Source organism: Sapajus apella, unplaced genomic scaffold (genome assembly GCF_009761245.1).
Source record: "Sapajus apella isolate SASKATOON/1434 unplaced genomic scaffold, GSC_monkey_1.0 scaffold43, whole genome shotgun sequence".
NCBI classification, from domain to species: Eukaryota; Metazoa; Chordata; class Mammalia; order Primates; family Cebidae; genus Sapajus; species Sapajus apella.
The window spans coordinates 8,649,947-8,675,660 of NW_022436983.1; the positions used below are offsets into that span (position 1 = coordinate 8,649,947).

The window sequence follows — 25,714 nt, forward strand, 5'->3', positions numbered from 1 at the left end:
GGCCCCGCCCTGCCTGTCTGGTCATGTGGCCTGTCAGCCCTGTGCTGAGCACTGACCTTTGTCTCTCCATTGTATGGCCCCCAGAGCCACCTGTGGAATGTGTCTCTGCAGTGAGCGTCACGCTCTGCTGCCTCTGAGTCAGCTGGAGGATTTGTGTGCCTGCCAAGGTGGGCAATGGGTGGCATCAGTGGAGAGAGAGGAAGGACACACCCCTTTTTTCTTCCCCATAGTTTGGGTGACTGCAGATTGCAGGAGACTCACTTCCTTCAGGTGCAGAATGGGCTGGGACTGCCCTGGGTGGCACCCAGGGGAAAGATCCACCCGGTGATTCTGGCCAGGTTCGTCGCCATGCCAAGCAGTTTTCTGGTGGGAGCTCCCAGCCTCTGGCCTGCTGGCCTGGCAGGGCTGACTGTTGGCTGGCGTCTCTTAAGCCTTGCACCTGCTGTGGGGTGCATGTCTGGAAGGCAGAGTTTCTGGCCCAGGTGAACGCCGTCTCCCCACGGCCTTCCTCGCCTCCTCCCATTCCCAGCTGGGGCTGGTTCTTGCTAAAGACCTCTTTCTTTCCTTGGGCACACACTAGCTGGCAGGGCCTGAATTGGAGCTTTTCTTCCAGATCTTCATGGCTCAGATGGGTGAGCAACTTCCACAGCCCAGCCTTTTCAAGCTGCCAAGGACAGTGATGTGTTTCGGGAGCAACACTTTTAAGAGATCTGTTGGGGCCAGGTGCGGTGGCTCACGCCTGTAATCCCAGCACTTAGGGAGGCCAAGGCAGGTGGATCACCTTGAGGTCGGGAGTTTGAGACCAGCCTGACCAACATGGAGAAACCACGTCTCTACTAAAAATACATTAGCTGGGTATGGTGGTGCATGCCTGTAATCCCAGCTACTTGGGAGGATGAGGCAGGAGAATTGCTTGAATCCGAGAGGCAGAGGTTGTGGTGAGCCAAGATCACACCATTCTACTCCAGCTTGGGTGACAAGAGTGAAACTTGGAGCCACTGGGACCAGATGAAGAGCAGAGTCCGGCTGGCTGTGTTCATGGAGCATCTGAATTCTCAAAAGCATCTGGCAGCTTGAGAGATATGATGGTGGGGAGGAAGGTCAAGGTGTGTGCCCGTGTTCATGGGACTGTTGTGTCCTTTTTCAGACGGGAAGGTGGGCAACACCAGGCCCCACCTTTTGCCTTTCTGGGATCTTCCAGACCCACCTGGGAAGCCACTGAGGCAGTCTTCTTCTTTGTCGGGTTTCTCTTAATCTGATAGAGGTAATTCGTCCCTCTCTGGAAATTCAGGTCCCCAGCCCTGGGCTACAGCAGACTCGGGGGGCAGTTTCGTGTTGGTCACTACTGGCCGATGAGTACACCTAAGGCTGTGTGTGCTCTGGAGCCTGGGTGTGAGGGTGTGGTCTTGCTCCCCTGGAAGACGGGGGGCTTTGCCAGGCACAGGCAGGCTTTCTGAGCTGCTCGTAGAGGGGGGATCTGATGTCCAGGCGTGGCAGCTTCTGCTGCTGTTCAGAGACTGTTAGGAGTAAATGGGGAAGACAGTGAATCATTTGGGGATAAGCGGTACAGGAAGAGGGCGGTGGGAGGGAGGGTTTTGGTTTTTTTTTTTGAGATGGAGTCTTGCTGTGTCAACCAGGCTGGAGTGCAGTGGCGCAATCTCGGCTCACTGCAACCTTCACTTCCCGGGTTCAAGTGATTCTCCTGCCTCAGCCTCCTGAGCAGCTGGGACTGCAGGTGCCCACCACCACGCCCAGCTAATTTTTGTGTTTCTAGTACAGACAGAGTTCACCATGTTGGCCAGGCTGGTCTCGAACTCCTAATCTCAGGTGATCCACCCACCTCAGCTTCCCAAAGTGCTGGGATTACAGGCATGAGCCACTGCACCCGGCCCAGGTGGGAGGTTTTGTCTCTGCCACGTTAACGTTCTTCATAGATGCCAGGCAGAGCCCTTGCCCCAGCAGGGATTTCCCTGTGTAAACTAAGCAGTTGGCAAAAACACAGGGAAGGGAAGGGGCCTTCTGTGGTTCCGGGTTCGGCCCAAGTTCTCAGGAAAGAAATGAAGCATGGAAGGCAGCCGTTCCTGACTGGACACCTGCAGTGCCCCGTCAACCAGGAGAGCACACAGTAGCTTCTGTGGCCTTCCCTCCTGTCCTCCAGGATGATCATTTCATCCTCCCTAAGCTCAGCTAGGTCACGTGACTTACCCACTGCGTGTGGTCAGCAGGTGATGAAGTCAGGACAGGCCCCAGGGCCCCAGGTCTGTCCCACCTGCCCCTGCCTCCAAGTCTCCCTAAAGAAAGGAGAAATCCGAGGTGAGCCCAGCAGTGTTGGGGCCTGCTTCAGTTGACCGTGAGGTATTCCTGAGCTCATGCTATGTCCTCCCCCCAATGCACCTGGTTTTTTTCTTTCTTTCTTTCTTTCTGTTTCATTTTTTTGTTTTGGTTTTGGTTTTTGAGATGGAGTTTCAGTCTTGTTACCCAGGCTGGAATGCATTGGTGCAATCTCAGCTCACCGCAACCCCCACCTCCCGGGTTCAAGTGATTCTCCTGCCTCAGCCTCCAGAGTAGCTGGGATTACAGGCATGTGCCAACACACCCGACTAATTTTTTGTATTTTTAGTAGAGATGGGATTTCTCCATATTGGCCAGGCTGGTCTGGAACTCCTGACCTCAGGCTCGGCCTCCTAAAGTGCTGGGATTACAGGCGTGAGTCACTGCATCTGGCTGCACCTGAATTTTTTCTAGAATTCAGGCAGGTGGCTCAGAGGCCACCACATGCAAGGGCCCATCCTTGGAATCAAAGGCTTTTAAGGATGGGGAGGCCCCCGTGGGCTTGGGTGGGTAAGCTCAGGCCCTGCAGACTTGTGGGAAGGCAGTAATGATGTGCTAGACATTGGAATTAATGTTCCTGGGTTCAAATCCGGCCTCCACTTGAACTTGGGCAAGTTGCTGAATTTCTCTGTCCCCGTTGGTATTACGGAATTATGATAGCACCTACCCCTTGGTTGCGAAGATTAGATGAGCTGATTCATAGAAAGAAGTTAGAGCGATAAGTAACTGTTTGTTTTTTATTTATTTTTATTTTATTTTATTTATTTATTTATGAGACAGAGTCATGCTCTATTGCTCAGGCTGGAGTGCAATGGCGTGATCTCAGCTCACTGCAACCTCTGCCTCCCAGGTTCAAGCGATTCTTCTGCCTCAGCCTGCTGAGTAGCTGGGACTACACGCATGCAGCACCATGCCGGACTAATTTTTGTATTTTTAGTAGACACGGGGTTTCACCGTATTGGCCAGGCTGGTCTCAAACTCCTGACCTCAGGTGATCCATCCGCCTCCACCTTCCAGAAGGCTGGGATTATAGGCATAAGCCACCGTGCCTGGCTGTTAAGTGCCTATTTATTAAGACCAGTGTTATTATTTTACTGTAAATCTTTTACTAAGCCTAGAGTGGCCATATCATTTGTTGTTTAACCTGGGAGAGTTTTGCAAGAGAAGAGGGCTCCATGAAAACTTTTATTGGGATAGGAGGAGTCAACAGGGACTTCCCCAGACAGATAGGATCAGCCTTGACCAGTGCTCAGGATCTGAGTGGGCAGATAGGTATCAGGCAGGCATCCCAGGTCCGGGGATGGCATAGGCAAAAGTGTGGAGACTGGATGTCTGTGCTACGCACAGGTGACCATGAGGCAGCCTCGGGGCCCACCTGCCGCCCTGGACAGGAACACGAACATCGGTCCATCTGCACCCCGACTCCTTGACCCAGAAACGCATCCTCCACTCTGCTCCAGGCTCATCTGCACACTCCAAGACCGCCTGCCTGTTCAGCGTTGTGATTTGTAAGGACGCAACAGGCCTCACTCCATTCCTTATGAACCTGAAAAAGACATGATCTTTACCATGACAGACGGCAGGAAGCCGGGGTAGAGAAGGAAGAGGTTAAATCATGGAGCACATCCTCAGTTGACACCAGAGGGAACAAAGCTTTCAGATGGCGGCTCCAGCAGGAAAATTGAGGGTGGCTAGAGGAGGCTGGTGGCTCCCCATTCTGTGTGAGCCCCTGCTAGAACATGAGACCCCCGGCCAAGGCAGCGTATCCAGGCAACCGCCATTACTCATCCCCATGGCCACTGGGTCTTCCAGCGGAGTGCGCTGCTCTTGGGGGTCGGGGCTCCCCAGAGGGACAGGGCAGCCTCCCCTGCATTCGTGCAGGCCCTGCGAGATGCCGGAAGACATGCTTGCCCCAAGAAGGGAGGGGAGAGTAGCTGGGAGCTGGAGACCTGGCCTTCTGGGGAAAGTGACATGCCACAGCATAGCTGGGGCTGGGGACTAGCTCCCAACCTGAATGCTTAGTGGGGTTTCTTGCTTTTTGCTGTTTCTATTCTTAAAACAGATTTTAAAATTTCCAGTGGAAGCTTGACGTGGTAGCACAGTTCTATGCATAAAAGACCTTAGCTCATGAAGCATAGATCGATTGTCAGTGTGTGTTTTGTAAATGCACGTTTTAGGTATTAACAGAACTCCTACTAGCTTATCTGGACTTTTTGTGCAAGTTGGAAAAAGGCACGCACTCTGTGTAGACAGATATGGAAAAGGTGCTCTTCTGTCATTGAACCCAGTCCTATTTACCCCCATAGCCTGGTGATCAGCTAGTGGTCTCTGCATGCAAACCCATCTTTGGGGTGTTATAGGCCTTTGGCAGGTTTGCTGAGGGAGCAGAGAGATACCTCCTCCTCGAGGTTGCTGGAGCCCTGCACCAAATTGCACAATATGACAAACACAATACCAGTGGCATTTCAGCTTCTACCTAGCTCACCTATCAGGTGCTTTTGGGCAGTGCGCAAGCTGTGTGACTGTCCATGGCAGCCCCGGGTACAAGTCGTGGCCATCCTTGCTGATTGTGATTGGCATAAGGAGCAATACCCTCTTGATTTCATCTTAAAAGAATTTAAGGAAGACAAAGGGGCTGCAGTGCCTTTTCAACACACCCCAAGTTTGTTCAAACTAAAGACATGACCATGCTCTAGGCGTAGCATGCCACGCAGGGTACCTTTCTCACTGGAGAGAGTGAGAGGTGAAGCACCTGTTAGGAGGGACTTACCCTGGCCAGTCGGCTGTGGTCTAGATGGGGCCGTCCCCTGCGTGGAGATGACATTTGCCTGGAGAGCCTGTATGCCAGGCTGTCTGCATACATGGCCGCATTCGATCCTCACAGTAGACCTGTGAGATGAGTCCTATCATCATCCCGACTTTACAGTTGAGGTCACTGAGGCTCAGGCTGGAAGGAACTTGCAGCAGACACACAGCTGGCAAGTGGAGGAACCGGGGTCAGCATTCCAGCTGTTCAAGCCCACGATCCACGCGCCTGACCATTATTATACCGTAAAGACCAAACTCCTGTCTGTTGACACTTGAAGTTTCTCTGAGCCCTTAAAATGCGGCCTTAGGGCCTGGGGGCGGTGGCTCACACCTGTAATCCCAGCACTTTGGGAGGCCGAGGTGGGAGGATCACGAGGTCAGGAGATCGAAACCAGACTGGCCAACATAGTGAAACCCTATCTCTACTAAAAATACAAAAATTAGCTGGGCATGGTGGCGGGCACCTGTAATCCCAGCTACTCGGGAGGCTGAGGCAGGAGAATCATTTCAACCTGGGAGGTGGAGGTTGCAGTGAGCCGAGATCACGCCACTGCACTCCAGCCTGGGCAACAGGGCGAGGCTGTGTCTTAAACAAACAACAAAAAAGTGGCCTCTGGGTGGATGTGGCCACTGTTCTCAGCACCTGAGATCTTGAAAGGGATCCAGGCCCCCACGTCAGCCAGGAGCCAGTGACCGGTATTGTCAGGGAAGACCAGGAGCCCAGTGCCGGATCTTCCTGCTGCCTGAATTTCCAGATTCTTCCTGTGGCCCAAGAGCCTGGCATGCGAAGTGCACGTGCTGACCAAGGAAACCGAGGTCCCCGTTAGTAAAGGCAGCCCAGCCCGCAATTTTGTGATTACAGAGTAGAGCAGATGTGGCCAGGCGTGATGGCTCACACCTGTAATCCCAGCACTTTGGGAGGCCAAGGCAGGCGGATCACTTAAGGTCAGGAGTTTGAAGGTCAGGAGTTTGAAACCAGCCTGCCCAACATGACGAAACCCCATCTCTACTAAAAATACAACAGTGAGCCAGGCGTGGTGGTGTGCGCCTGTAGTCCCAGGTACTGGGAGGCACCCTCCGGCCGGAACTGCTCCACCTCCCCCTTGGAGCAGTGCTGAGGGTTGAGGGAGCTCCTGACCTGTGGCAGAAACACTGCAGCTGGTCCTTGATCATGGGAACAGAAGGCTAAAAAATTGCTTTTGCCTGCTGAAGGCCGAAAGGAGCTTGTTTATTCCAGAAATGAGAAGGACATGCCTCTGAAGTTTCTCCAGAATCCCAAAGCACCCAGTGCCAGTTTCGCCCGAGTATCATCTGCCTGCATTGTTCACTCCAGAGTTCATGGGTTGGGTAAGGCTGTACACCCAGTACTTCCACCCCGGCAGGGATACTGGGCTTGGCGCCTTCAGGATGGACCCGGGACTTGATCCTTGATCCTTGGTCCAAGGATTGGAAGTGGGCACAGTAGATTAAGGCAGTCATGAAAAATGCAAATTGAAACAACCCTGAGATGGCATTGCTCACCTATCAGGTTGGCAAAACCTCTGAAGTACACGAGCTCGCTCAGCTAGCAAGCCTGCAGGTGAATAGCACTCTCCCCTCTGATCAGTGGAAATGCAAAGTGACATAGCCCCATGTTGGGGGGAATCTGGTTCCATGAAGCAAACTCAGAGGTGCATTTACCCTTTGACTCATCAGTCCTACTTCTAGCAATGTATCCTGAGGATAAAACTGCACAAATATGAAACAGGTCACTGCACAGTCTTTGCAGGATACATTCTAAAGCCTAAAAGAGGGCGGGCGTGATGGCTCACACCTGTAATCCCAGTACTTTGGGAGGCTGAGGCAGGTGGATCATCTGAGGTCAGGAGTTCGAGACCAGCCTGGCCAACATGGCGAAACCCCGTCTCTACAAAAATTACAGAAATGAACTGGGTGTAGTGACACGCTCCTGTGATCCCAACTACTCAGGAGACTGAGGCGAGAGAATCACTTGAACCTGGGAGATGGAGGTTGCAGTGAGTCAAGATCACGCCACTGCACTCCAGCCTGGACAACAAGAGCAAAACTCACATCTCAAAAATTAATTAATCAATTAATTATTAAAGCCTAAAAGAATGGGAAACAAATCTTTAAGTATATATAGATTTGTTGTCAGTGCTTTGGAATAGTAATTCTAAAGTTTGTTTGTGAATACAGAGTAGAGCAAATGTGGCCAGGCATGGCGGCTCACAACTGTAATCCCACCTCTTTGGGAGGCCGAGGCAGGCAGATCACTTGAGGTCAGGAGTTTGAGACCAGCCTGACCAACATGATGAAACCCCATCTCTACTAAGAATACAAAAATGAGCCAGGTGTGGTGGTATGTGCCTGTAGTCCCAGCTACTCAGGAGGCTGAGCAACTATGTGGGAGGCTGAGGCACAAGAATCACTTGAACCCAGGAGGCGGAGGTTGCAGTGAGCTGAGATCGTGCCACTGCACTCCAGCCTGGATGACAGCAAGACTCTCTAGAGCAAATGAGTGAATGAGTAAATATATACTGTTAGATAGCAGGGTTCTCTCTGTGGGAAAAGGGCCTTCTCTATGCAATGGGGAAAGGTTCCAGATTGGAGGTGGAGGCATCATTATGCTCTGTTGATGGTATGAATATGTGATTGACAAGTCATAACCATAGCAAGAAGGGGCAAGAAGCCACATTCCCCTGTAGCAATGCACATACCTAGTGCCCGCATCTCTGTATTTCTTGATGCCAGTCTTCAGGAGAAGGAGCCAGGTCTCCTTGGACAAGTGGAGGAGGCCAGGCATGGGGTAGTGGAAAGAAAAATGCTAGAGCCCCTTGTCCTTCCAGAGAGCAAGGCTGCATGCACAGACAGATGGGTCCGAAAGACTGGGCGCTGGCCAAAAGGGACTCCTGCTGGCAAAGGTGGGACAATTGATCATGCTAGAAAATAATGAAAGATGGCCGGGCGCGGTGGCTCAAGCCTGTAATCCCAGCACTGTGGGAGGCCGAGGCGGGTGGATCATGAGGTCAAGAGATCGAGACCATCCTGGTCAACATGGTGAAACCCCATCTGTACTAAAACTACAAAAATTAGCTGGGCATGGTGGCGCGTGCCTGTAATCCCAGCGACTCAGGAGGCTGAGGCAGGAGAATTGCCTGAACCCGGGAGGCGGAGGTTGCGGTGAGCCGAGATCGCGCCATTGCACTCCAGCCTGGGTAACAAGAGCGAGACTCCGTCTCAAAAAAAAAAAAAAAAAAAAAGAAAAGAATGAAAGAAATGGATGATTAAAAGGGGGAAAGGAGGAGACAAGATGAATGCTGATTAATAAACATGGAGGGACCGGGCATGGTTGCTCACGCCTATAATCCCATTAGTTTGGTGGGAGGCCAAGGTCGGAGGATCACTTGAGCCCAGGGGTCTGAGACCAGATTGGGCAACATAGGGAGACCCTGTCTCTGTAAAACGTTTTTTAAAATTAGCTGGGCATGGTGGCACGCACCTGTGGTCCCAGCTACTCGGGGGGCTGAGGCGGGAGGATGGCTTAAGCCCAGGAGGTTGAGGCTGCAGTGAGCTGAAGTCATGCCACTGCCCTTCAGCCTGGGTGACACAGCGAGACCCTGCCTCAAAAATAAATAATTAAACATAGAGGGAATGAAAGAATGAGACGGTCGTGGACAGACGGACATTGTGGGCATCCTGATGTGATGCTTGGAGAATACGTTACCTGTGGGTTCATTGGATTGAGGCAGGGTGGATAACCTGGACTCTTGAAAAACTTCCATGTCGGCCAGGCGCGGTGGCTCACACCCGTAATCCCAGCACTTTGGGAGGCCGAGGCAGGTGGATCACCTGAGAGTTCGAGACCAGCCTGACCACCATGGAGAAACCCCATCTCTAAAACATACAAAAAGTGGCTGGCGCGGTGGCACATGCCTGTAATCCCAGCTACTCAGGAGGCTGAGGCAGGAGAATCGCTTGAACCTGGGAGGCGGAGGTTGCGGGTGAGCTAAGGTCGCACCACTGCACTCCAGCCTGGGCAACAAGAGCGAGAATCCGTCTCAAAAACAAAAACAAAACAAAATAAAAAAACAAACTTCCATGTCATGAAAGACCCACAGAAGGCAAAGGGAAACTTCTGGATTAAAGGAGAATCAGGAGCCAGGACAACTGATTGCAGCAGTTGATTTGGGGGGTAAAGAAGCCATGAAAAGCAGTATAGAGGTGTTTGGAGAAGCTTGCATATGGACTCTGTGTTCGATGATGTTACATCAGTGGGCAGTCATGTAGCTAGCAGCTACATGACACATCACTAGCAGCTTTGAGAACCTGCAGTTCTCAGGGCCGTCCTCTGCCTGAGTGCTTGTCTTCCGGGCTCTGGCCATTTAACAGCCTCGCTTTTGGAAAAACACCCCTTCATTCATGTGTGCCCTGCACCGGCCAAGCTCTGGGAACAGATGTTCATCCTCGTTTGCAGAGAGGAAACTTGTGTATGGCGATATTACTTCTCTTCATGAATATTTTAATATGAGAGCAGCAAATCCCAGAAAGTGCTGACCTGCCGCTTTTCTTGGTTAGTGCATTCCAAGCAGTTCCGTGGTCCTGCATGGTGCCGGCCGCAGCCAGAGCTGTGGAAGGAGTGTGTGGGCCACTGCGTACCGCTGGTGTGGGTCTCTAGCATGGCGCCCCAACTCTCCTTGATGAGACTTAAAGAACCAAAAGGGGGATAACCTGTCATCTTAATCTGAGGTCACTTCAAGGAAGGGCGGCTCAACTGGAAATCTAAGTGAAAGGGTGAGTTGTTTGTTGGGGTGGAGGGACTCTGACGGAGCCCTGGCTGGCCATCTTCCCTGAGGTTGTCATGGGAGGGGCCATTGCACACAAATCATTATGCCTGCACCCACCCAGGTAATCAGTAGGTTCCCAAGAAGCAGTGAATGGTCATTGCTGTCTTTCTTCATCCAATTTAATCAAACTCACAGTAGGAGGTATGAGGAACACAGATAGTCATCCCAGGCGTATCAGTTGACCCCCGATGCGTGCCAGGCCAGGGCTGAGTACTGAGGGTGTCAGGTCCTGGTGGGCAGAGCAAACTGGGCAGTCTCCTCCAGCCCAGGCAGCCTAGAGGAAAAGCAAGGAATAAATAGGTGAATAGACAGAAAAAAGGTGACACGGTAGTACATGCCACGAAGGGTTCAAATGGGGAGGCGCAGTAGAGAGTGTGGGGCCCCTTTGCACATGATTGCCAAAGAAGTTCTCTCTGGAACAGGGGCCTTTAACCCAAGGCTGATGGGAAGGAAACACGCGGGATTCCGGGGGAGGAAACTGCCAGCCAGGGAGACGGCTGAGGACAGGAGTGAGTTTTGCGTGTGTCAGGGACCCGGAAGCCATTGTAGCTGGAGAGTGAAGGATAGAGAGAGAGTGAAGGATGATGGAGGGAGGGGCACTTTCATGTGGGACTCTGCAGTCCCAGGTAAGGCGTTTGGATTTTGCAATCTGCATAGAAGGATGCAGGGAAGCCATTGATCAGATTTGATGTTGAAGCATCCCCTCTAGCTGCGGCGTTGAGAATAGATTGGGGGTGTAGGGAGGTGGGGCCCGGCTGTTGGACTTTTCTAGCAGGACATGACAGAAGCTCAGGCCAGGCTGCAGAAGCCACAGGTCATGCGGGCAGGTGACATGCAAACAGAGGAGAGGAGAGCAGGAGGTGGGTCCGCTCCAGCCTGAGGGTACTAGGGAGCCATTGTGGGCTTTAGACAGGGAGTGATGGGATCAAAGTGGGGCTTTGGAAGCTGGCCTGGGTGCAGGGTGGAAGCAGGGAAACCAGCAGTGAGCCGGAAGTCCTAAGCCAAGAGAGGAGGAATCTAAAGGTAGGAGTGAGGTTCTCCCTTGAGAGGAAGGAGGAGCTGCAGGTAGGGCCTCTTCTTCCTCACATTTGCTCTCGGGCCCCTGCCCCAGCCCCGTCTGCACCCTCACCCCCATCTCTTCCTTCTCCCCTGGGCTTCCTCCGTCACAGAACGCTCCCCTCCCCCTGCGGGCAGCCGGCCACATTCCCAGGCAGACACGATTCCCCGGGGGCATCTCCGTTTTCTCTCCCCACCCTGCTGGCTCAGCCTGAGCAGGACTAGGACTCACTTAAGGAATGAGGACCACCTGGCAGCTCCACCCGGCCCAGCCCCGCTGTCGGGAATCCTGATGAAGAACAGGGCGGCGGCGCTTAGGGTAGTGACGGGCTGCCCTCGGAATTGCTCCCCTCGGCTCTGATTTTCCTGATGCCAGAAAAGTCAGTAACCCCGGGGTACATCCAATAGTCAGGACATGGTGCCGATCGCACTCATGGAGTCTGTCCGGCCAGCTGTGCTTCTGATTATCCCTATTCCTATTAGTATCTGTTTGGACTGGGGCTCTCACTCCTCTGATGCCCCCCTAGTTTACAAGGATGGTCCTTGGCCTGGGTGGCCGTCAGATGTCGGATGTGCAGCTCGGCCCCAGGGGCCACTGAATTGTGTTGGGGCATGGAGAGAAGGAGAGGGGCACCCAGCAAAAACTGGCTGCAGGCCACAGCCCTTGGGGGCTTCCCCACCCTGGCAGCTCTGGGCACACTTTTACCACTGAATGCAAGACCAACGCCCTCAGCCCGGGCTCCTGGGGGCGGTCCTCGCACGTGACCTTGGCTGGTAGTGGCAGTTTGTCCCTTGTTGTGGCACACTTTGCATCACCAGCTTCAACAGGTATCTCCTGAGGCCCCGCTGTAGGTGCTGGTGCCATCGTGGTTCTGTTTCGGCATCTGGGACAGCATGTACTTTCCTGGAGCCTCATGTACTTGCCTTCCCACACAGGCTCGGAGGAGCAGTTCAGCATTTCTCAGTGACTCAGGGTCACCCTGGGAACTCATCTTTGTACTTTAGAAAATGATGGTCAAGCGTGGTGGCTCACACCTGTAATCCCAGCACTTTGGAAGGCTGAGGCAGGTAGATCACTTGAGGTCAGGAGATTGAGACCAGCCTGGCCAATGTGGAGAAACACTGTCTCTACTAAAAATATAAAAAATTAGCTGGGTGTAGTGTCGCATGCCTGTAAACCCAGCTACTTGGGAGGCTGAGGCAGGAGAATTGCTTGAACCTGAAAGTTGGAGGTTGCAGCGAGCCAAGATCGCGCCACTGCACTCCAACCTGGTGACAGAGCAAGACTCTGTCTCAAAAAAAAAAAAAAAAAAAGAAAAAGAAAGAAAAGAAAAAAGAAAGAAAGAAAATGTACTGTAACTTGTCTGCATCGTCACTGGACCTTCCGTCGGCATTGATGGAGGCAGTACATTGGAGGGGTTGAGACTGTGGGCTCTGAGTTCAAATCCTGGCTCTGGTGCACAGCATCTGCAGGATCTTGGGCCAGCTACTCAGCCCCTCTGGGACTCAGTTGGTTAATCTGCAGTATGGGGGTAGTAGTGGAACCTCCTGGGAGCAACTAAGATCATACGTGTGAAGTGCTTGGCATGATTGACTAAGATCATACGTGTGAAGTGCTCGGCATGGTGGTGGGCTCCCGGGAAGAGCCGGGTGGGTACTGGCCATCCACCTGCTCCCTTGCCACCTGGTCTGTAGCTGCTTGCCTCTGTGGGTTGGAAACCCACAGGCTGAGCTTCCTCAGAATCGAGCTAACGGTGCAGGCTGCAGAAGGTGCTTTGCGTTGGAGCAGAAGAGATAGGCACTGACGTTTAACCAGCAGCTGCCTTGGCTGGTGTGTGCACACTCTGTCTTGTTTGATACAGCAGCTCCGTGAGATAGGTGTGATCACATGCCATGCAGATGAAAAGTGGGTTCAAAGTAGCCTGCTCAAAGCCACACAGCTGCAAATCCAGATGCAAGCCTGTCTCATTTCAGTGTCCGAGGTTGTCCCCCGAGAGCAGGGATCAGCAAGCTATGGCTGGCCTTTGGACCGAGTCTTGCTCACCACCATGTTTTTTTGTTTTTTTGTTTTTGTTTTTGTGAGACAAGGTCTTGCTCTGTCGCCCAGGCTGGAGTGCAGTGGAGGGATCTCCACTTGCTACAACCTCCACCTCGCAGGCTCAAGCAATTCTCCCACCTCAGCCTCCCAAGTAGCTAGGACTACAGGGACATACCGCCATACCCAGCCAATTTTTTGTATTTTTATAGAGATGGGTTTTTTCCATGTTGCCCAGGCTAGTCTTTAGCTCCTGGGCTCAAGCAATCCACCCGCCTTGGCCTCCCAAAGTGTTGTGATGATGGGCATGAGCCACTGCACCCAGCCCATCACTTGTTTTTATAAATAAAGTTTTATTGGAACACAGCCATTCCCATTTGTTTTACATATTTTCTGAGCTGCTTTTGAACGACAACAGCAGAGTCGTTGCAGCAGAGACCGTGTGCCCCTTCAATACTGACTCTCTGGCTCTTCCAGCAAACCATTGCCAGCCTCCCTGCTCTGAAGGATGCCAGGTCACAGAGTCAGCTGCTTTCTGTCTGTGTCATCGTGCCCCCTAAAAATTCACGTGTTGAAGTCCTAACCCCAAGGACCTCAGAATATGACCTTACTTGGAGGCAGGGTCACTGCCAATGTGATTAATTAAGGTGAGGTTGTGCAGGAATAGGGTGAGCCCTGATCCAGTTTGCCTGATGAAACTGGATTGGGGGAAATGCAGACGCAGACGCTCAGGGAAAACAGCAGGTGGAGATGCAGGCCGAGGTGGGGATGGTGATCTGCACACCAAGGAATGCTGAAGACTGCCAGAAGCTAGCAGGGAGGCCTGGGACACATTCTTCCACAGCCTCAGAAGGAACCAACCCTCACCCCACGGGAGTCACCTTGATCTGAGACTCCTGTCCTCCAGAGCTGCAAACCGCCCAGTGCACAGGACCTTGTTACAGTGGCCCTGGCAGAATCATTTCCTCTGCTGTTAGCCTTTTCCTTGTTTTTCCTAGGAGCTAGAGGCATGTGGGTGCAGGAAGTCTCACCCCAGATGCCTGGGATGGTCTCACCCACAGAACTGTCTAGCTGCTTCTTTTGGATGATTTTCAGGTCCTATGTCCTTTTATTTGGGGGACCATGTATGTGGCCACACATACCCAGGTGCACCTGAGCCCAAGGCTGAAGAGGCCAGGCTGACCCCAGGGGGATTGGAGCAAAGGGATCAATGCTCTGGTGAGCCATCCCTGGGGTCAGCCCTGCAGCAGATCACCAAACCGCCAGAGCCTGGTCCCATGTGTCTTGGTCTTAGCTCCTCCCCGGATCCACTGATGCTCTAACCCCCTAACTTCTGGAGAGAGACAGAACATGACAGGTTCTAGCCCTTCGACTGAGGAGTATCCATGAACCAAACATAGCAGCTTCCCTTTGCCTGGATATCCCTCACTGCTTCCTCTGATGGACCGTGAGGTTGTCACCATCACTGTAGCCTCCAGAATGCACCTCTCTCTGCCTGATGCCTGTGGCTTTTAACTCCAGTCTATTGCTCCTGGGTCACGGATAGCTGTGCCCAGCATGACAAGTGAGTGCACCTGGGCCGGCACCATGAGTGGCTTGTCCGATACCAAGTCCCCAGCAAAAGGCTCAGCACATAGGGGGTTCTTTTCGCCAGAACCACACACGTCCCTACCAGTGAGTGTTTGTGGAGCATCTGCACCATGTGACCTCCTGGGGAGAAGCAGAAGAGGAAGCTCGAAGGAAGGACACGGGTGGGAGGACTCCAGGAATTAGGTTCTCGTGCAGCAGAGGGTGGATACACCTCTGATACCCAGGGAGCGTCCAAGGTCAGGTCCCTCACTCCATGCAAACCATGCCAGCCTGGGCCGAGGGTGAGGAGGAAAGACGCGGAGATAAATAAGCACCAGTCCCGGCCATTACCCAGCGAGGAGCTGGGATCCAGATTGAAAGAGCAGCCTTCAGAGGTACAAAGCCCCATGGCCCCTCCTCCAGGGCTGTGGACCACCGCTGTGGGCTCATCTCTTTGGACTGAAACACAGTTGGTCTTCGGAACAGCCCCTTGGCACCTCAAGAGTAGAATGCCCAGGTGCCTGTCCGGGAGCCTTTATTGTTTTGTTTTGTTGAGTTGAAGTTTTGCCCTATTGCCCAGGCTGGAGTGCACCAGCGCGATCTCGGCTCACTGCAACCTTCATGTCCCAGGTTCAAGCGATCCTCCTGCCTCAGCCTCCCAACTAGCTGGGATTGTAGGCATGCACCACCACCCCCAGCTAATGTTTGTATTTGTAGTAGAGGTGGAGTTTCACCATGTGGGCCAGGCTGGTCTCAAACTCTTGGCCTCAAGTGATCCTCCCAAAGTGCTGGTGGGATTTCAGGCATGAGCCACTGCGCCCAGCCAAAATAGTTAAGATGGTAAATTTTATGATACGTATATTTTACCACAATTGTTTTTTAATAGATACGGGGTTTCGCCATTTTGGCCAGGCTGGTCTTGAACTCCTAGCCTCAAGCAATTTGCCCGCCTCAGCCTCCCAAAGTTCTGGGATTACAGACGTGAGCCATCCTGCCCCCAGCCGGGGAGCCTTTGTATACCCAGCAAAGGTTACGTAAGCAATTTTAAAAAAAGAAAAAATCAGCTGGCAGCTGCCCCTAGCAGAAAGAATTTTACCAGGAGTCTAGAGACCTAGTCCCAGCCCTAAGGAGCAGCGTCCTTGGCCTGGGTTCTCCCCCACCCCTCCCCCACCACCCCTTCTGCTGCCTCAACCCTCATTTGGGAGATGGCAGGTGGGTGATTGTGCTGACTCTGGAGGCTTCACCCTGAGGGAGGAGGAAAATAATCGGGCACTTCTGAGCTCAGGGCTTCACCCATCCTGGGTGCTCTTGATATGTTTGTTGAGTCTGATGAGAGAGGTCACAAGCCCACGTGTAAGTAATTATCTCTCAAGGTCAGAGGCGGGAGAGAGAACTTTGAGCCGTAATGACCCGGGTGTGTGTGGCATTGGAGCTGGGCTTGAAGGATGAGGACGGTTCATTTGGGTGGGCAGGGAACTGGGCAGGCATTCCACGCAGGCTGGTGGGAGGAGATGATGGGGACTTGTGGGTGCATTTGTGGTTTCAGGTGTCCTCCCAGGTGTGAGGTAGAGCTCTTGGGCATGGTCGCCTTTCCTGCTGGGGCACACGGTGGCGTCTCATATTCCTCTGCTTTGACCCCTGTGCCCCTAGACCATAGAAGCAGGTCTCCTCTGCCAGCCATCCTCAGAAGGTGAGCCCCTGGCAGGAGGGGCTCTGGAATTGGGTCTGGCCATGGGGAGAACGGAGGAGGCAGCAAAGTAAGATCGGCTGCAAGCCATGGCCCTCGGGGGCTTCCCAGCCCTGGCAGCTCTGGGCACTCTTGTCCCACTGTGTGCAAGACCACCTCCCTCGGCCTGGGCTCTTGAGGGAGGCTCCCACACGTGACCTGTGCTGGCAGCTACAGTTGGCCCCTCATTGTGCTACACTTTGTACCACTGCCTTTAACAGGTATCTACTGAGGCCCCGTGGTAGGTGCCAGTGCCATCGTGGTTCTGTTTTGCCATCTGAGACAGCAGGCTTTGCTGGAGCTTCCTGTACCCACCTTCCCATCCAGGCTCAGAGCAGCACAGCAGCATTTCTTTTCTTTTTTTTTTTTGAGACAGAGTTTTGCTTTTATTGCCCAGGCTGGAGTGCAGTGGTGCAATCTCGGCCCACTGCAACCTCTGCCTCCCAGGTTCAAGCGATTTCCCTGCCTCAGCCTCCCTAGTAGCTGGGATTACAGGCATGCGCCACCACGCCCGGCTAATTTTGTATTTTTAGTAAAGACAGGTTTCAGCATGTTGGCCAGGCTGGTCTCAAACTCCTGACCTCAGGTGATCTGCCCGCCTTGGCCTCCCAAAGTGCTGGGATTACAGGCGTGAGCCACCACGCCTGGCCACAGTTTAGCATTTCTCTGGGTCACCCCAGGAATAGTCCCCTTTGTACCTTGGACAATACGGTTGCACAGGCTTCTTGGTTTTGCTTGTTTCTCTTCCTTGTTTCTCTTGCGCTGTGGACCGTCACTAGTCTTTTGTCCTTGGGCTTTCTCTCAGCATCTTAGAGGCGGCGCCACATGGGGAGTGGAGAATATGCTCTCTGGGTTCAAATCCTAACTTTGGTGCATAGCATTTACAGGTCCTTGGGCCAGGGACACAGCCCCTCTGAGACTCAGTGTATTCATCTGCAAAGTGGGGATGATTGAACCTGCCTGATAAAGGGAGCATGAGGTTTGATTGATGTCACTTCAGCCAGCTCCCCTGGACAAAAGCAGCCCCCGGCACTGAAGTGACACCCTCACTCTCACTCTGCCTGCCCACTCTGCCTGCCCAGCATGGAGTAGGCCATGGGCCACCAGGGCCACCACTGCTGTAGTGCTTAGCAGTGGGCAGTGCTTGCCTGGCCGGAGGAGGCTGAGTCATTAGGGAGCATGGTCCTTGTGCATTTCATGCTGGAAAGGTGGCCGGCCCCTCAGGAAGGGCAGCTGCCATGGAGGAATAAGGGAGCTGGAAGACACAGAGTGTGTGTCTTTAAAATGAGGCCTGAGTTCCGGAGTGCCTTCAGGTACATTCCTGCCGGGATGCCAGTGCTGGGCCCTAGCCTTCCTGTTCCACCTGTGAACTCACGTGACTTTCCATGGAGCTCCCTGCCAAGCCTGGCCTGGCATCTGCTGCTCCAGACTCTGGTTTTCTTGGACGAGGCGCTCCAGAGACAATCTTCCTGGGCTGTGCTTCTCCCATCCCTTTACTGTCATAAAGGGACCAATAAGAGGCCTGGCATGGTGGCTCATGCCTGTAATCCCAGCACTTTGGGAGGCCAAGGCGGGCAGATCACCCAAGATCAGGAGTTTGAGATCAGCCTGGTCAACATAGCGAAACCCCCGTCTCTACTAAAAATACAAAAGTTAGCTGGGCATGGTGGTGGGTACCGGTAATCTCAGCTACTTAGGAGGCTGAGGCAGGAGAAGCACTTGAACCTGGGAGACAGAGGTTGCAGTGAGCCCAGATCATGCCACTGCACTCCAGCCTGGGCAACAGAGTGAAACTCCACCTCAGAAACAAACAAAAGAGACTGGTAACAGCTCGTGGGTTCCAGCATCTGCAGGGGCTCATGGGAGCTTTTGTTTTTCTCTGCTCCTCAACTTGCCCTTCTCTGAACCCTTCAAAAATGCCCCTTTCAGGAAGCCCTCTCCAGCCCAGCCCAAGTGCCTTTGGGCACCTCGCCTGGTTGATATTTACCTTCATTTATTCTAGGCTCTAAAACTGCTGACCCACAGATAGGTTTTCTTGACGTCTGCATAGGGCTTTAAAAGTTTTCAAGTTTGTTACCACCATTTAAAAGTTGGAAACTTTCACATTGCAGATTTCCAACTTGTCCTGGAAAATAAGCTGGTCTGGCCACCTCCACAAGTCAGCTGGACCCGAGGGCGGCTGCCCTATGGACACAGCCCCCAGCCCGTCTGCCTCTGGAGAGGCTCTGTGCCCCGTGCTACAGGCCCAAGTGTGCATGTCAGTTTGCAGGCTCTTTTCTGACTGCAGAACTCCCTGGGCCTTCTGGGTCTTGGCTTCTCATCTCCCGCCCCACTTCACCCCCTGTGCCTGGCGTCCTAAACAGGGGTCACTGGGTAGGCCCTTCTCTCTCTTGTTCCCATGTGTGTCCGTGCACCCAGACCAGCAAGCAGAATGACACACCTTCTTTTAGTTCTCTCAGTCCCTTCTTGACAGGTCCCGACACCAGATTTTAGCACACTGGGAGTGTGGCTGTCTCGGCACGTCGCCAGGGCCTCAGAGGCAGGGACTGTGACTTAGTCATGGCTATGTCATCAGACCCAGCACAGGGCCTGGCCTAGAGTGGGTGCTCCCAGGAATGTAGAGGGGATGGACACCAGCTGCCCCCACCTTGCTCTCCAAGGAGGTCCCCTGACCACACCTGCCTGTGATAGGAAGGAAGCTTATGGCCGTGCGCTTCTGCCGCCACACCCTTCCACGGGCATGCAGACCTGACAAGATCGGGAGCTGGGTCTGTGAGAGGCCCTGTGTCCCCCGCATTCTCTATGCATGACCGAGGGCCATTCTTCCCTCACTACCAGCCTGTCCCAGTCCCCAGGAGGAAGAGCTGATACTCCCAAAGACAGGCCACTTGCAGGAAGACACACCTTGGAGCTTCCCTGTTCCTGGCACCCCAGGGCGTGCACGTGGGGCACTGGGTGGGAGGGGTGTTTGCCTGCAGCCCCATGACCTGGCACCCAACACCCTGCCTGACCTCACCGCCCCAGGAAGCTCAGCCCCATTGCCCTTTCTGTTGCTCAAATGCTCTGAGGCTGTGTATTCCCCCAGGTACTCTGCGCTTTGCTGATCCTCGGGCCTGGAGTCGTTTTTCCAGCATTTCCTGATGCCTGGAGCTCCTGGCTCCTGCTCACCCTTTCTGGCCTTAGCTGAAATGTCACCTGCTCGGAGAGGTCCTTCCGGAATTTTCCCTCCCAATACCTGCCCTGCATCCCCGCTCCTCCAGTGAGTCTCAGTTTCATTGTGCATTTCACAGACTCTGTTTTCTTTTCCTTTTTTTTTTTTTCTTAAGAAGAGTTTCGCCCTTTTTCCCAGGCTGGAGTTCAGTGGTGCAATCTCAGCTCACCACAGCCTCGGTCTCCCGGGTTCAAGCAATTCTCCTGCCTCAGCCTCCTAGTAGCTGGGATTACAGGCATGCGCCACCACACCCGGCTAATCTTGTATTTTTAGTAGCAATGAGGTTTCTCAGTGTTGGCCAGGCTGGTCTCAAACTCCCGACCTCAGGTGATCTCGCTCACCTCAGCCTGGCAAAGTGCTGGGATTACACGTGTGAGCCACCACGCCCGACCTTTCTGTTTATTTTAGTTCCTGCTTATTGGCGTTGGCTCCAGGAGAGCAGGGAGGCTGTGTCTCATGTGTCCCCAGCAGCCTCACACAGCCAGAGCAACGTGGATTCTGAGTAAATCCACGCGGAAAGCACGCGTGGGGAAGTGGACAGCCCCCTGAGTGCGGAGGAGTGGGGGCTGGGCTGGGAGTTGGCAGCAGGGTTCAGAGCCTCATGGCTGATCAGGACCTGGGCACCTGGGGTCCAGTGGGGCCTCACAGAACAACAGCATCAAGCAGGCATGATCAGATCGCAGCTCCCCCACTTCATTGCTGTGTGGCTTTGGGCAAGTTGCTTAACCTCTCTCATCTCCAGCTTCCATCTACGGAATGGGTGTAGTACTTTCCAATTCTTGTGTGTGAGGAACTTGGGACAGAGCACTGGGACAGGATAAGCACTCCGTGAGTTGCTGTCCACATTGAGCCTGGTTTTAAGCGCATTTGGTTTTGACGTGAGGCAAACAGGAAGTGGAAATGCGGGTCTGTACCCAGGAGCAGGCAGGCCTCGGACACTCTCCAGCAGATGGGACCTGCCCCAGAAGCTCCTCAGCCAGCATGGGCTGGGTGGGAGGGATGGGCTCCCCTGTTACTTCACTGATTTCCTGATGGTTTTCATGGTTTTGTGGCTAAAAGATGCTCCAAAGATTAGCCTGTGTGAGGATTTGGGAATTATCTGCAAGACGGGAGCCTAGGCCTTCTCTGCTGCTTCTCTCTGCATCAAGTCAAACATAGGTTAGGATGTTGCTGACTTCTCGGAAGACAGGACAGCCAGAGAAAGCCCACCAGAGACAGAGAGAGGCTGTGTGCTGGGGGTGGGGTGTGTGAAAACACACAATCTGAATGAAGAGACCCCCTAAACAGGCTTTGTGTGAGCAACATGGCTGTTTATTCACCTGGGTGCAGGTGGGCTTAGCCTGAAAAGAGCATCAGTGCAGGGCGGTGGGATCGGAGTTGGTTTTATAGGTTGGGGTAGGCAGTGGAAAGTTACAGAAGTTACAGTTGAGGGCGGTTTTTGCAAGCTGGGAGGGCGTCCGGAGTCACAAGGTTGACCAAGGTCGGTTACAAAGTCCAGTCGCCTTATCAGTTGAGGCGGGAATGAGGAACAATGGAAGAATGCCTTGAGTTCATTAGGCCCAGGGGTTGATGGTTCTTCCTCTTTTCATGGTCTTCCAGTTACTTCAGATCTTCTAATTCTGGGAGCTCATCCAGAGGTGTATGTGCAGGTCACGGGGGTCGCCATGGTGTCTATGGTGCCATCAGTCAGCCTAAAAGACCTTATGGGGGGACTTTGGGGGATTGGACCTTGGGGGGTTCCTCTGGGTGCAGCAGTGTCACAGCCCAAACACTCAACCTGAATTAACTCATTCAACTCTCACAGCACCCCATGACCGAGGTGCTTTTATTGACTCCACTTCATTTTTTTTTTTATCTTTGAGACACAGCCTCACTCTGTCAACCAGGCTGGAGTACATTGGCACAATCTCGGTTCACAGCAACCTCTGCCTCCCATGTTCAAGCCATTCTCCTGCCTTAGCCTCCCAAGTAGCTGGGATTACAGATGGGGTTTCTTCATGTTGGCCAGGCTGGCCTCAAACTCCTGGCCTCAGGGTGATCTGCCCACCTCAGCCTCCCAAAGTGCTGGGATTACAGGTGTGAGCCACCACGCCTGGCCCGACTCCACTTTAGATGGGGGAAACTGAGGCACAGAGAGGTGAAGATCCCCCGGCTTGGTAGAGCCCGGACTCAGACGCAGGCTGCGAGGCTCAAGGACGTGCACTGCCAGCCACCTTGCAATCTGACTGTGAGCAACAGTCACCAGGTATTTGTCAAGTTCATGTGTTGAGCCTGGTTGCAGTTTGTGTGATAACGTAGAAAAGGCACTGGTCTCAGTCAGGTGGATTGGTTGGAATCCCAGGTCTTACTGCTGTGTGACTCTAGGCCAGTGATTTCACCTCCCTGAGCCTTCACTTTCCCATGGGATGATGGCCATGCTGACGCTTCCTTTGCAGGGTTTTCTGGAGGATAAAGCCACGGTGACATGGGAGGCCCCGCCTCCAAGGCGCTCACAATGCTGCTTCACTCCTTTTCTCCCTTGCTTCCTCCTACCCAGCACCTTCAGCCCCAGGCGCTGGCACCCACCCAGAGCCTGACCTTGGCCTTGAGTTCCGTGAGGACTTCGGGAAGGGCTTTGGCTGTTGCTGCCTCGGAGGGAGCTGCCCCGATCTGCTTCCGATCAGCATCTCCGGGCGCCCCTTGCCAGGCCTTTCATGGTGCTGCTTTATTTCGCAAGAACCCCGGCGTTTAGTTAGCAACAGGGTGGAATTTTTAGAACTTGAAAAGTAATTCTGCTCTTCAAGGAACACGCCTATGGATGTAACCCCAGCTCAGGCCAGGCCCGGACCCGGAGGCAGTGGGCACTCTGCCCTGGGCCTCCCCACCTCCACACCTTTGCTCCACTTGAAAACAGGACACCCTCCGTCTGCCCTGTCCGGCTTGACTTCTTCCTGCTTGCTGGTCTTGACCGCAGGGCAGGGGCTGGCGGGTTGGGCACAACAGGGTCAGCCTGTGGTTGGCTGAATAATGCCCACCCCGCCAAGATGTCCACGTTATAATCTGTGGAACCTGTGGATATATTACTTTATATGGAGAGAGGGACTTTGCTGATGTGACTGAGGCTCTTGAGATGGGGAAAGGATCTGGATGATGTGGGGGCACCCAGGGTAATTGCGGGGTGCTTACAGAGGGAGGCCAGCAGGTCAGAGAGAGGGAAGGAGAAGCGAATGCTGGAAAGAGGTCAGAGTTTTCAGAGAGAGCCGAGGGCACCTTGTCGTTGACTTTGAGGCTGGAGGACAGGGCCACCAGCCACGGGATGCAGGCGGCCTCTAAAGGCTGGAAAAGGCAAGGAAACGAATCCTCCCCTGCAGCCTCCGGTGGGAGCCCGGCCATGCCAATACCCGGATTTTGGCCCAGTGAAACCTCATTTGGCCTTCTGATCCTTAAAACTATAAAATAATAAATCAGGGCCGGGCGTGGGGGCTCAAGCCTGTAATCCCAGCACTTTGGGAGGCCGAGGCGGGTGGATCACGAGGTCAAGAGATCGGGACCATCCTGGTCAACATGGTGAAACCCCATCTCTACTAAAAATACAAAAAATTAGCTGGGCATGGTGGCGCGTGCCTGTAATCCCAGCTGCTGGGGAGGCTGAGGCAGGAGAATTGCCTGAACCCAGGAGGCGGAGGTTGCAGTGAGCTGAGATCGCGCCATTGCACTCCAGTATGGGTAACAAGAGTGAAACTCCATCTCAAAAAATAATAATAATAATAATAATAAATCAGTGTTGTTTCAAGCCACGAAGTTGGTGGTAATTTGTTACGGCAGCCACAGGATTCTAATGTACAACCCAGTGTCCCGTCCCTCCTTGGAGCACCTCATTCAAGGTAGAGCTGTGGGAGCACCTTGGGGGGTGCAGAGGGTGTCCTGAGAGACCACTCCAACCTGTGGCAAAATCCTGCCCGTCCGTGTACCCCTCTGAGCCTCCTGTAACCCCTCTGGAAAGCAAAGTTCATTCCTCCTAGAATTGTTGGGAAGATGTTTGGGAATGGAAGGGACCTAGCCCAGCCCCTGGCATGGAGGAAGCGCAAATATACTCAGTCATCTATATTGTTTGCTTCTCTGCAGAAAAAGACAGGGAAAGGTGGGGTGTGCCTGGCACACTGCTTGTATGTTTGGATCAACATTAGGAAACCTGGATTCAAATTCCAGCTTTGGCTGGGTGCAGTAGCTCACGCCTGTAATCCCAACACTTTGGGAGGCCATGGCAGGAGAATCACTTGAGCCCAGGAGTTCAAGACCAGCCTGGGAAACATAGCGAGACCCCACCTCTAAAAAAAATTTTTTTTAATTATCCAGGTGTGGTAGTGTCCAGTGTCCACCTATGATCCCAGCTACTTAGGAGGCCGAGGCAGGAGGATCACTGGAGCCCAGGAGTTCAAGACTGCAGTGAGCCATGGTGGTGGGACTGTACTCCAGCCTGGGTAACAGATGGAGCAAGACCTGGTCAACATGGCGAAACCCTGTCTCTACTAAAAAGACCAAAAAAAAAAAAAAAATTAGCTAGACGTGGTGGCACACACCTGTAATCCCAGCTACTCGGGAGGCCGAGGCACAAGAATCTCCTGAACCTGGGAGAGGAAGGCTGCAGTGAGCCCAGATCACACCTCTACACTCCAGCCTGGGCGACAGAGTGAGACTCTGTCTCAAGGAAAAAGGCTGGGCACGTTGGCTCACGCCTATAATCTGAGCACTTTGGGAGGCCAAGGCAGGCAGTTCACAAGGTTGAGAGATCGAGACCATCCTGGCTAACATGGTGAAACCCCATCTCTACTAAAAATACAAAAATTAGCAGGGTGTGGTGGCACACGCCTACAGCCCCACCTACTCGGCAGGCTGAGGCAGTAGAATCACTTGAACCTGGGAGGCAGAGGTTGCAGTGAGCCAAGATCACGCCATTGCACTCCAGCCTGGTGACAGAGCGAGAAACTGCCTCTCCAAAAAAAAAAAAAAAAAAAGAAAAGGGAAGAGCAGCAGCCCCCACTCCCTGGACTGTGAGCAGTGTACACAGAACACTTTGCACCAAGGCTGGCCCAGGGCACTGCTCCATGAGCGCTTTGCACCGAGCCTGGCCTGAGGCACCGCTCCATGAATGCTACCAGCCTTGTTTTGTCAGCTGGGCCAACTTCTCTCCATCCTGAGCTTGGACACACGCCTCCTTCAGCTGCTGGAGTGCTCCCAGCCTGTGGGGTCCACCTCAGCCAGAGGCAGCGCGTTCCCACAACGTTGATTATTGTTCAGGAGGTTTGTGAGGATCACTCTGTTCCACGGGTGGGTGACAGAAGGATGGGAAGTGGATTCTTCTGGCCATGTCCTACCTGGCCCCACAAAGGCAAAATCTTATTTATTCGACAGTCACAGGGGCTGTTCTTTCTCCCAGCCAAGGCCAGCCCCAGCCAAAATGCAGTGATACTCCTGTGGAGGACACAGAATGTCAAAGGGGAATGAGAACAGGAGCAATCGGTTGAGTTTGCAGAGAGAAAAGCGGGGGTCCAGCCTGCTGATGCTGTTGACTGCTTGATTGGGCCAAGAGTCATTGGGTCTGCAGCCACAGAGGTAAGGACACAGAGCTGCGTTGCGCCCATAGAGAGCACAGCATTGGGGTTAGCAGCACCAACTTGGAATCAGATTGCCCAAGTTCTAAGTGTAGCTTGGCCAGTTGACTCTCTGAATGACCTTGGGTGAGTCACTTAGTGTCCCCATTCAGGAAAATCAGCATCATTGCCATCATCATCATCGTGCCAAGTACTGTCCTGAGTCCCCTAGATGGATATTAAATCTTTTAATCCTCACCAAAAACAGACACACAGAGCCAGGCGCAGTGGCTTATGCCTGTAAGATCACTTGAGGTCAGGAGTTCGAGACCAGCCTGGCCAAGATGGTGAAATCTTGTCTCTACTAAAAATACAAAAATTAGCCAGGCGTGGTGGCAGAGACCTGTAATCCCAGCTACTTGGGAGGCTGACGCACAGAATTGCCTGAACCTGGGAGGCGGAGTGAGCCGAGATGGCACCACTGAGTGACAGATCGAGACTCTGTCTCTAAAAATAAACACACACACACACACACACACACACACACACACACACACACACACA

At 53.3% G+C, this 25,714-nt stretch overlaps 1 protein-coding gene and 1 long non-coding RNA gene across 10 annotated transcripts in view; both read left to right on the forward strand.

Moving 5' to 3' along the window:
• Positions 1 to 25,714, forward strand: part of KAZN (kazrin, periplakin interacting protein) — a 1,289,243-nt gene that overhangs the window by 1,118,998 nt on the left and 144,531 nt on the right. The window lies entirely within an intron of this gene.
• The window catches only part of LOC116566592, a 12,087-nt gene continuing 10,739 nt past the window's right edge, over positions 24,367 to 25,714 (forward strand). Inside the window, exon 1 of the long non-coding RNA XR_004275928.1 lies at positions 24,367 to 24,412. This is a non-coding gene — a long non-coding RNA (uncharacterized LOC116566592). The remainder of the gene's footprint in view (positions 24,413 to 25,714) is intronic.